This window comes from Cygnus atratus, chromosome 2, assembly GCF_013377495.2.
Source record: "Cygnus atratus isolate AKBS03 ecotype Queensland, Australia chromosome 2, CAtr_DNAZoo_HiC_assembly, whole genome shotgun sequence".
Taxonomy (NCBI): Eukaryota; Metazoa; Chordata; class Aves; order Anseriformes; family Anatidae; genus Cygnus; species Cygnus atratus.
The window spans coordinates 76879955-76889368 of record NC_066363.1 but is presented as its reverse complement, the minus strand read 5'-3'; positions in this window follow the sequence as shown (position 1 = coordinate 76889368).

Sequence of the window (9414 nt, the reverse complement as noted above, 5' to 3'; positions counted from 1 at the left end):
GTGTATAAGAGCATGCTAGAAATAATCACTAAAGAAATATGTCAGAAATCTTGTTGTGTTCCATTTTCAGATCAATCCACACTTCAGAATAACACGTGGCACAGTCAACATCTGAGAAGCATTTCAAAGCAATTTTCTAAGACTGATCTAAAGATCGGTTTTAGTCGATTAGGCAGAGGTTGTTGTCAATTGGGTAGGAACATTTTTTTTTTTATTTTGGATATGATTAAGTTACTAAGTCTGAATCAACAAAAACAAAAAAGAGAAATATTTTATGAACAGGTTCTCATTTACAAGTGGAATCTTTGATATCTTCTTATGTCCCATTTTTGAGGCAATCATTGCCAACAAAGAATAAAAATCAAACAGTTTTGATCTCAGACTCAGATGCTTCAGAATAATTTCATCAAGAAATAGTTAATAGTGGAAGCATTTCTGCCTGTGTGTGTAGGAGGTTTATTAATATTTTTGAATTTGCAGGACAACATAATCAACAAATACAAAATTTTCAGAATACGTAATCAGCCCCAGAATGAATAGTTGCCTAGTGAATCAGACCTCAACAACATACTGTACCACAGTGCTAGGTAAACTAAAGAAAAACAGAAGATGAATCATCATAGCAAATTTGTTAAGCTTTTCAAATGCTGAAAAGTACGTAGATGAAAAATAAAAACATTCTTATTTCTGTGAGGAGAAAATAATATAAACCAAGATCTCCCTCCCCCACCTCTGCCATCTACAAAACAGCAAAATGCGATTAAGAATAACAAATGTGGTCCATTTAAATACATAAGTAATAAAATCTGCCTGTCAATCTTTTTGATAAAATCATATTGGAAAGGGGAGGAACTGGAGAATATTTATCATACAGGACCTTCTAAGCCACTGCTTAAGAAGATAGTGGCTAAGAGGAAAACAGTAAGTAAAGACTTTGGGATTGAAACTGCTGAGAAGATAGATGAAAATTGTCATGCCTGGGAAAAAAAAAAAAAAAAAAAGATGTAAAATATGTATTTACTAGAAATACTTTTAATTAGTGAAGTACTATGTACTTATATCCAAAAATACTGTGGTCATCTAACATTTTTGGAATCTAGTGGTTTACTAAACCTGTCTTTCTGTGAGAACAAATAATTTGTAAATGGCAATATTTTTTAAATTAATAAGTGCTTTTTTTTTTCAAAGTTCTTATTTTGTACATAAGAAGTGACTTGCAGACACACACAAACAGTCAAAAAAAAAAAAAAGATTCTTAAAAGAGGGAAATGTATTTTTCTGGGATTTTAATTTAATAGTCTGTGTGAATAAATCTTATGGCATATAGATTAAAGCCAAAGCTGATGGCTACAGGAAGGGTAAGCTGTCAGATTTTCTTACCTGCTATGGTTAACCATAAAGAACCCCCTTTTTTTTTCCTTGCAAGGTAGGGCTGAGCTATAGTAAGGAATGGTAATAATAAGTTTATATATTTGAAAACTGAAAATGAATTCATTTTGATAACTGACAATAATTTTGAATGTGTTAAAATTATGTAAAACACTATTCAGCTCTATTCAGTTCCGATGAGGAAAATGATTCAAGTCTCACTTTTTTTTTTCTTTTTTTTTTTTCTTTTTTTTTTTTTTCCCTATTTCCCTATTGCATATATTTAGTTCATAGCTCAAATCATAGCTCAGGTCACTGACATATGTGTTACTGTTTCTCCATGTGTTTACTTCACTCCGTTCATTCCTTGAATAGAACAACTACCAGTTACTTTAAAAAGCAGCCAGTCAAACATGTTTTCTGTTATAGAAGAAAAGGTTGGTAAAAGGGAGGAAGAAGGAAACTTACTGAATCTTTGGGATGCCAAATTTCTGCAAGGTAAGATGAAAAGGATGTTGACTGAAATTCAACAGTAACATATTGATGGTGAGATTTCTGCAGCAATAAAGAGATGAAACTCAGAAGGAGCAAAGAAACCACACAGAAGTCCCTAGATATATGTAATTTGCAGGGAGAGGCCATTCAATGGGGATCCAGGATAACACAGAAGTCTCACAGTTGCTTTGATGCCTTAAAAAGTGAGTAGCTTAGCATTGAATATTATGCTAGTAGTAAGAGTACTAATGTTTATACATGGATGCATATATAAAGATCATTTGTTTCAAAAAGATCCCTTCCCTTCCCTTCCCTTCCCTTCCCTTCCCTTCCCTTCCCTTCCCTTCCCTTCCCTTCCCTTCCCTTCCCTTCCCTTCCCTTCCCTTCCCTTCCCTTCCCTTCCCTTCCCTTCCCTTCCCTTCCCTTCCCTTCCCTTCCCTTCCCTTCCCTTCCCTTCCCTTCCCTTCCCTTCCCTTCCCTTCCCTTCCCTTCCCTTCCCTTCCCTTCCCTTCCCTTCCCTTCCCTTCCCTTCCCTTCCCTTCCCCTCCCCTCCCTCCCCTCCCCCCCTCCCTTCCCTTCCCTTCCCTTCCCTTCCCTTCCCTTCCCTTCCCTTCCCTTCCCTTCCCTTCCCTTCCCTTCCCTTCCCTTCCCTTCCCTTCCCTTCCCTTCCCTTCCCTTCCCTTCCCTTCCCTTCCCTTCCCTTCCCTTCCCTTCCCTTCCCTTCCCTTCCCTTCCCTTCCCTTCCCTTCCCTTCCCTTCCCTTCCCTTCCCTTCCCTTCCCTTCCCTTCCCTTCCCTCCCCTCCCCTCCCCTCCCCTCCCCTCCCCTCCCCTCCCCTCCCCTCCCCTTCCCCCCGTCCCCTTCCCCCCGTCCCCTTCCCCTTCCCCTTCCCCTTCCCCTTCCCCTTCCCCTTCCCTCTATCTTAACTAAAAGTAGACCATGTGTTTGGGACATCTCTTGCTCATCCTGAACATAGACAAGCTTGCAGAAGATTTTTTATTCTAATGTATTTTTTTTCTAATGTAATGGTAGATATGTATTTTGCTAGATGATGTACTAGATTATGGATTTTGTTTTTTATTTTTTTTACAGTGGGATGGCAGCAGCAGTACAATCTCCAGGGGAAAAAAAAAAATCAAAAATCCAAATTATTTTCTCTCTAGTGCCAGCCCCTTTCAGCCTAAAAAAAAAAGAAAAAAAAAAAGTTTTCTTAGAGTATCACATGGTTCTCAGTCTACTATGTTCTGGACCAATGTGCTTTTTATTTTCCACATTAAATGTGACGATAGTTGTTACTGAAAAAAGAGCATTAGGGGCAAATACTAAATATTTATTACTATGTCCAAATGTAATATCTTTCATTTTTAACAAGTGAAAGTATATAGAAAACTGAAATTTCATGAAATAATGGGCCTTTATTAGGAGCAGTGCTTCAGACATGAAGATGAAAGCACATTTTGAGCTGGCTATACTCAGCTGACTTGACTATCATCAGTTTGTGCATGTGAATCAGGTAGTACTTGCAGCTGTCACCAAATTAGCTGTGTACTGAAAACAAAAGAAAATTCTGGTTTTGCAGGAATCAGCATGCAGGATCTCTAAAGCACAGTAGGCAATAGGGGTTGAGTTTAATTCCGTGAGAAGTAAATACAAGTTTAATAAATTGCTATTGGCATCAAACACCTCACCCTGGTAGAATTTTTGATATCCATGAAAGTTCAGTCAGGCAATAGGGTGCCATATGGGGAAATTTCCACAAAATCTCACTAGTTCTGCTGCCATCACGCAATTGCTAGGAAGCCTATTCAATCTCCTGGGTTTTACTTTTGTTTTTTAAATGGGCAAAACCAGGATTCATGCCACATGTTCAGCTCTAATGTGTCCATTACGTGCAGTAATTATAATCTAAGATCATTACTCTTACTGAAGGAGAACCTAAGTACATTAACATTGACGTGGAAGATTCATGCCATGCTGCTATGTGCTTATACTCTTTTCTCATGGTTTGTTCTTATTTGACACATTTTGCCTTTTATTGGTTGACATTGTAATCATTGTGCATCTTAGCCACTGTCAGGGTGCAGCCATAGTGGGTTTACATGGCAAGGTTTTGGTAGCAGGGGGCCATAGGGGTGGCTTCTGTGAGAAGAATCCAGAAGCTGCCCCACAATAAATAAGGGCCCCACTGTTGGCCACAGCTGAGCCAATAAGCGATGTTGTTCGCATCTCTGTGAGAGCACATTTAGGACAGGGAAAAAAAAATGGGGGGGAACAGCAGCTGGGAGAGAGAGAGGAGTGAGAAACAGCTTTGCAGGCGCCAAGGTCAGTGAAGAAGGAGGGGGAGAGGTGCTCCAGGCACCAGAGCAGCAGTTCCCCTGCAGCCTGTGGAGAGGGCCCTGGTGGAGCAGGCTGTCCCCCTGCAGCCCATGGAGCACCATGGCAGCGCAGATCTCCACACTGCAGCCCGTGGAGGAGACCATGGTGGAGCAGGTGGAAGTCGCCTGGAGGAGGCTGCGGCCTATGGAGAGCCCCCGCAGGAGCAGGCCCTGGGCCAGAGCTGCAGCCCGTGGAGAGGAGCCCACGCAGGAGCAGGGGGCCTGGGGGTAGCTGCCGCCCATGGCGGACGCATGCTGGAGCAGTTTCCTCCTGACAGATGGACCCCGTGATACAGAGCTATGTGGGAGCAGTTTTTGAAGAGCTGCTGCCTGTGGGCAGCCCCCGCAGGATCAGTTTGGGGAGGACGGCATCCCGTGGGAGGGACCCCGCGTGGAGCAGGGGCAGAGAGTGACCGTGAAGGAACATCGGAGACAAAGCGTTAGGGACTGAACGCAGCCCCCATTCCCTTTTCCCCTGCGCTGCTCCGGGGGAGGTGGAAGAGGGTGGATGGGGGGAAGGGATTTTTGTTTTCTTTCCTGTGTTTCTCACTTCTCTAGCTTGTTAGTAATAGGCAATAAATCTTACTGTCTCCCTACTCTGTCTGTTTTGCCCATCATGATAATTTTTGAGTGATCTCCCTGTCCTTATCTCAACCCTTGAGCCCTTTGTGTCGTATTTTCTCCCCCTTCCCCTTGAGAAGGGGGAGTGCCCCCTCGGCTGCCCACCCAAGTAAAACCACCACAGCAGCAAATGCTGGCTACTTCGCAGGGAAGGGGAGCCAGGAACACAAGGTGACCCCAGTGCTGGCAGTGTCCTCACTGACTGTCATCATTTGTGAGGGTCTGACCACAGTAGGCAGAGCTGGATGCTATAACGGGATCCATCAACAGCCCCAGGCACCGCAAGCAATGTAGCAGGGCCAGGGTCTCCAGCAGCAGGAGATGGTGACAGAGATAGGGCTGGGGATATGGCTGCAGCCTGGGTCCAAGGTCCAGGTCCAGGGGCTGAGCCCAGGCACTCCTACAGGGACCAGGCTGAGCAGCGATGAGCTCCTGTGTCCATGTGTAGTAGTGGGGAAGGCCTCAGGGGAGGCTGGGCAGGGACAGTAAGGCCTGATATTGCACTCAGAGCCCTGACAATGATCCTCAGAGCAGTGGCCTCATTTAAAAAACAAACAAACAAACAAACAAACAACAACAACAACAACAAAAACAGAAACAAAAAAACAAAAAGACACTGTTTATGGGATTTCCCACTTACACTGCTTCAGGGCAGGGGAAGTTTGCCATGCATATCCCAAAACTAGGGAGAACTTGCTAAGGAGAGGTCATACAGATGGATCAGCTACTCATAGGGATAACAATTGCAGTTACAATTACGTTCCTCCGTCCTTCCTCCCTCTGATTTTGCCTGGATTTTTATTTTTATTTATTTTATTTATTTTACTTTTTTTGAGTGTGAGGAAATCAGATAGATGTGAAAAGAAGATTATTTTTCAGTTTTTCAGGGTAAATGGACTGTCACTCACAATCAGGGTCAGCAGATTGTGGCAGAAAGTGTCTGTGAGTATATAAAATACATGAGAGATGAAGTGAGCATAACAACAGCCATTGCTTCAAGACTGTATGGAATCTTACAGTGAAATTTTATTTTATGAATTTAAACCTTTTTGTTTAAGAATACAACAGGCTTAGCTACACAGGGAAATGTAGTGACATGGGAGTATAATTTAAGCTATGAATATTCTGCTGTAGAAGCAGATTAAGCTGAACTGTAGAAAAAGATACTTGTCCTTGAGAGATCATGTTCACATTGGGAATTGTATTGCAAAGCTAATATTGCTGATTGGATATTGCTGATGCTATTGTTTAGGCTATAGCTCAAGTAACTACATTGGTGACTGTCTTCATGTAAAAAAGCACTTCATGCAGCACAATTTTGGAAGGAAATTAAGCAGAATGAAAACAAAAGTAAGCCAATATATAGTAGAAGTAAACTTACAATAATATGGAGTATTTGTTGCATGGAGATCTCCTATGTGCAGATCTGAGGTTGTTTTGCGAAGCAAACAGGACGACACAGCACAGCACCTGGCAAAGCACTGAAAAAATGCTATGTTAGCTCAGAACAATATTGTTCAGAGTCTTGGTCACCTTGGACTGTGGGCAGGATGAAATATAAGTTCATAAACATAAGTCTGTGTGGACATATAGGCCATATATCCTCAGTTGAGTTGCATAAGTATTATTTTGGTAGCAGTGAACACAAGGGCACAGAAAGGGGTGGAAAGACCCACAAATATTTAAGGAAATGTCTCCCATGCTCCTATTCTAAAGGCATAATTTTCTTCCTCACATGTATTTGTCCCAGTCTGTCAAAGAGCATGCAAAGTGATAAATTTATAGTCTACTTGCCAGCATATTTCCTCTTTTTTGAAGGATTTAGCAGCTCTGTGGGGTCTACATAATATTCAGTATTTACACTCAGGGATAAAACCTGGAAAATTACCAGGGATGTGGTGTGGAAGTTACAAGGAGGTAGAAGTCTTCCCTGATTTTTGTTGTTGTTGTTGTTGTTTGTTTGTTTGTTTGTTTTTCTCATCCTACTTCTCCATATACATTCTGGTACACAGGTTTCATCTTGCAGGAGTCCTCACTGCTGCTACACACACTACTGGAAAATGAATACACTCTTACACCTTCAAAATGGCATCTAGGCTAATGGTCATACAATTGAAATAACTATTAACTATATTCAAGGGAAAATTTTGAGATAGTAAAACATCAAGTTATCTATAAAGCAAAAACAGAACACTGGCAGCTGAAAAGGAGTGGAAGCTCTATATTTATCCAAAAATATTATGTCAAAAAAGCCTAAAACATCTGAGATGAAATTTCAAGGGCTGCACCATTACATAAAACTGCAGACTGGTTTAAAAATGAGTCTTGTTACATACACATATATTTGGAGAGAGTGGGGAGAGAAGGCATGCGCAAGAACATACAAAACTAAGCCAAAGATTTTTTTATTTTTTTTTTTATCATTTGAGTTAAACTTTAGAGGACTTTGTAGGGTAACATCAGTATAAATCAGCAGTAATCAATGGAGTTACTTTGGCATAAAATTGCTGCAAAATCAGAATGGAGCTCAAGGTGTTTATGGACCATTAATTTTTAAGAAAAAAAGCATCTCCTCTTTAAGTGTGAAATGTTTACCTGAAAGCTGCCTGAGATTTTGCCAACTATTTGATTCAACTTATTTAACATGCATTTTTAAAAAGCTACACCTACAGGATTCAAGCAGCTCTGGCATCTTCTGCATAAGCGAGCTGTGCTGCCTCTGTGGGGGAGGCAGGCTGACATTGATGTGGCTCAGGAAGGACTGATCCTTTCAGAAATGTCAGTGCTTCAGAGCCCTCACCTTCCCCACCACACACACGTACCAGACAACAGCATTTTCTCCTCTCTGTGCTATTTGCAGACTGCAAAAAATGTGTTATTATAAAAGTGACTTAGAGTAACACCCCAGATGGTTGGGGTCTTTACATAAATGGAAAAACTGAGTGGGCCCTCTATCTGCTCGAACCTGATGAAACCTCATGCTGCATTCACCTCAACTATTTTCACAACAGAAATAAATCGGGCCAAGTTTTGTGGAAAACTTTTTGAGGCCTGCCAAGCTTCAACTGAAAGTTACTTTTTTATGTCTCTGAGGAATCGATCTATGGTTTTTATTCTTAAAGCAATGAGTGGAAGTGCATCATATTGGCAGCTTCTCTAGGCTAGTTCTTAATCTCTCCTTTGAGTTTCTCTTTCTGCACGAAAACTTATGAGCTCCTCTCTTGGGGCCTTACATTTACCTGTATGAACGTATTTCATAGGCATTCTGCAACTCGGATGCAGGAAGCCTGTTCCCTTCCTGCAGTCACTGCAAGTGGCAGGCTAAATAGACTGGTATCCAAGTTGGGAGCTGGATGCTAAGGTCTTGTTTAACTGATAAATAAAGTACTATGGAGACAAAGAAGAATGTTTTAAATATTTAGTGTTCTCATTGATTATTTTATTTTTATTTTTACTTTTTTTTAATACAATGGCTCTCATGTACCTTTTTTCAACACCAATGAGAACTAGCATAAAAGTCACCCATGCTACCTACTTAAGTAGGTAGAGTTCAGTATTTAGCTTACTGTCTAAATAGACATAGTAGGTGAGATGAAAAAAAAAAAAAAGACACAAAATGATTGAATAAAATATCACGTAAAAAAATATAGAAGAATGGATGTCAGAACTGTGGAGGTCTTACCATAGTGCCATACCAACTACTCTATCACTACAGATTTAATATGATGTGCATTAATATCTTTCTACACTGACCCATACTTACTTTTCTATTTACCTTAGCATTCTCTGTAGTTCCCTAAGTCAAAAAGCATCGGTGACTGCAATTACATAAACACAAAAGGAATCATAGAATCACAGAATAGTTTGGGTTGGAAGGGACCTTAAAGATCATCTAATTCCAAGTCCCCTGCCTTGGGTGGGGATGCCTCCCACTAGACCAGGTCACTAAAAATCATTTAAAAGGTGCCCCAAACACCTGCATTTTGTAAAATCAGAGCAGATTCCAGGCTGGATTTTTTTCTTTCTTTTTGTTTTCCATCAAAGAGATGTTGCCCGCCCCCCCCCCCCCCCCCCCATTTCTATATTAAAACACTTAACTGTCAGTAGAAATCCAGCTGTTATAAGAAATGAAAAACTAGAAAATACTTCTGAATCATATTTTCATATCATATGCATGTGTAAGCAGCAACAGTGTAGCCCAAGGTGATTGAAAATGTCACTGTGTCTTTTGAAGACTTACTATTACAAATTATATCCAGCTACCTTTCTTTTACTATTTTGGGGTATTATTTTCTAGGGTGATACATTTTTCAAAAAAAAATGGCTAAAAAGATGGAAAGTGCTTACCTTATCAAGGAGTAAAGTTTTATACAGCTAGAGAGTGGCTGGAATTCAGGACATGAGAAAATTTGGTCTAATACGTAAGCTGTGGCAGACAACATGCTGTTGCTACTGTCCCAGAAGAAGATTTGTTCTGTGTCTTTTTTATTCTGTTTCTATCCTCCCTTCCCTTCCCTTCCCTTCCCTTCCCTTCCCTTCCCTTCCCTTCCCTTCCC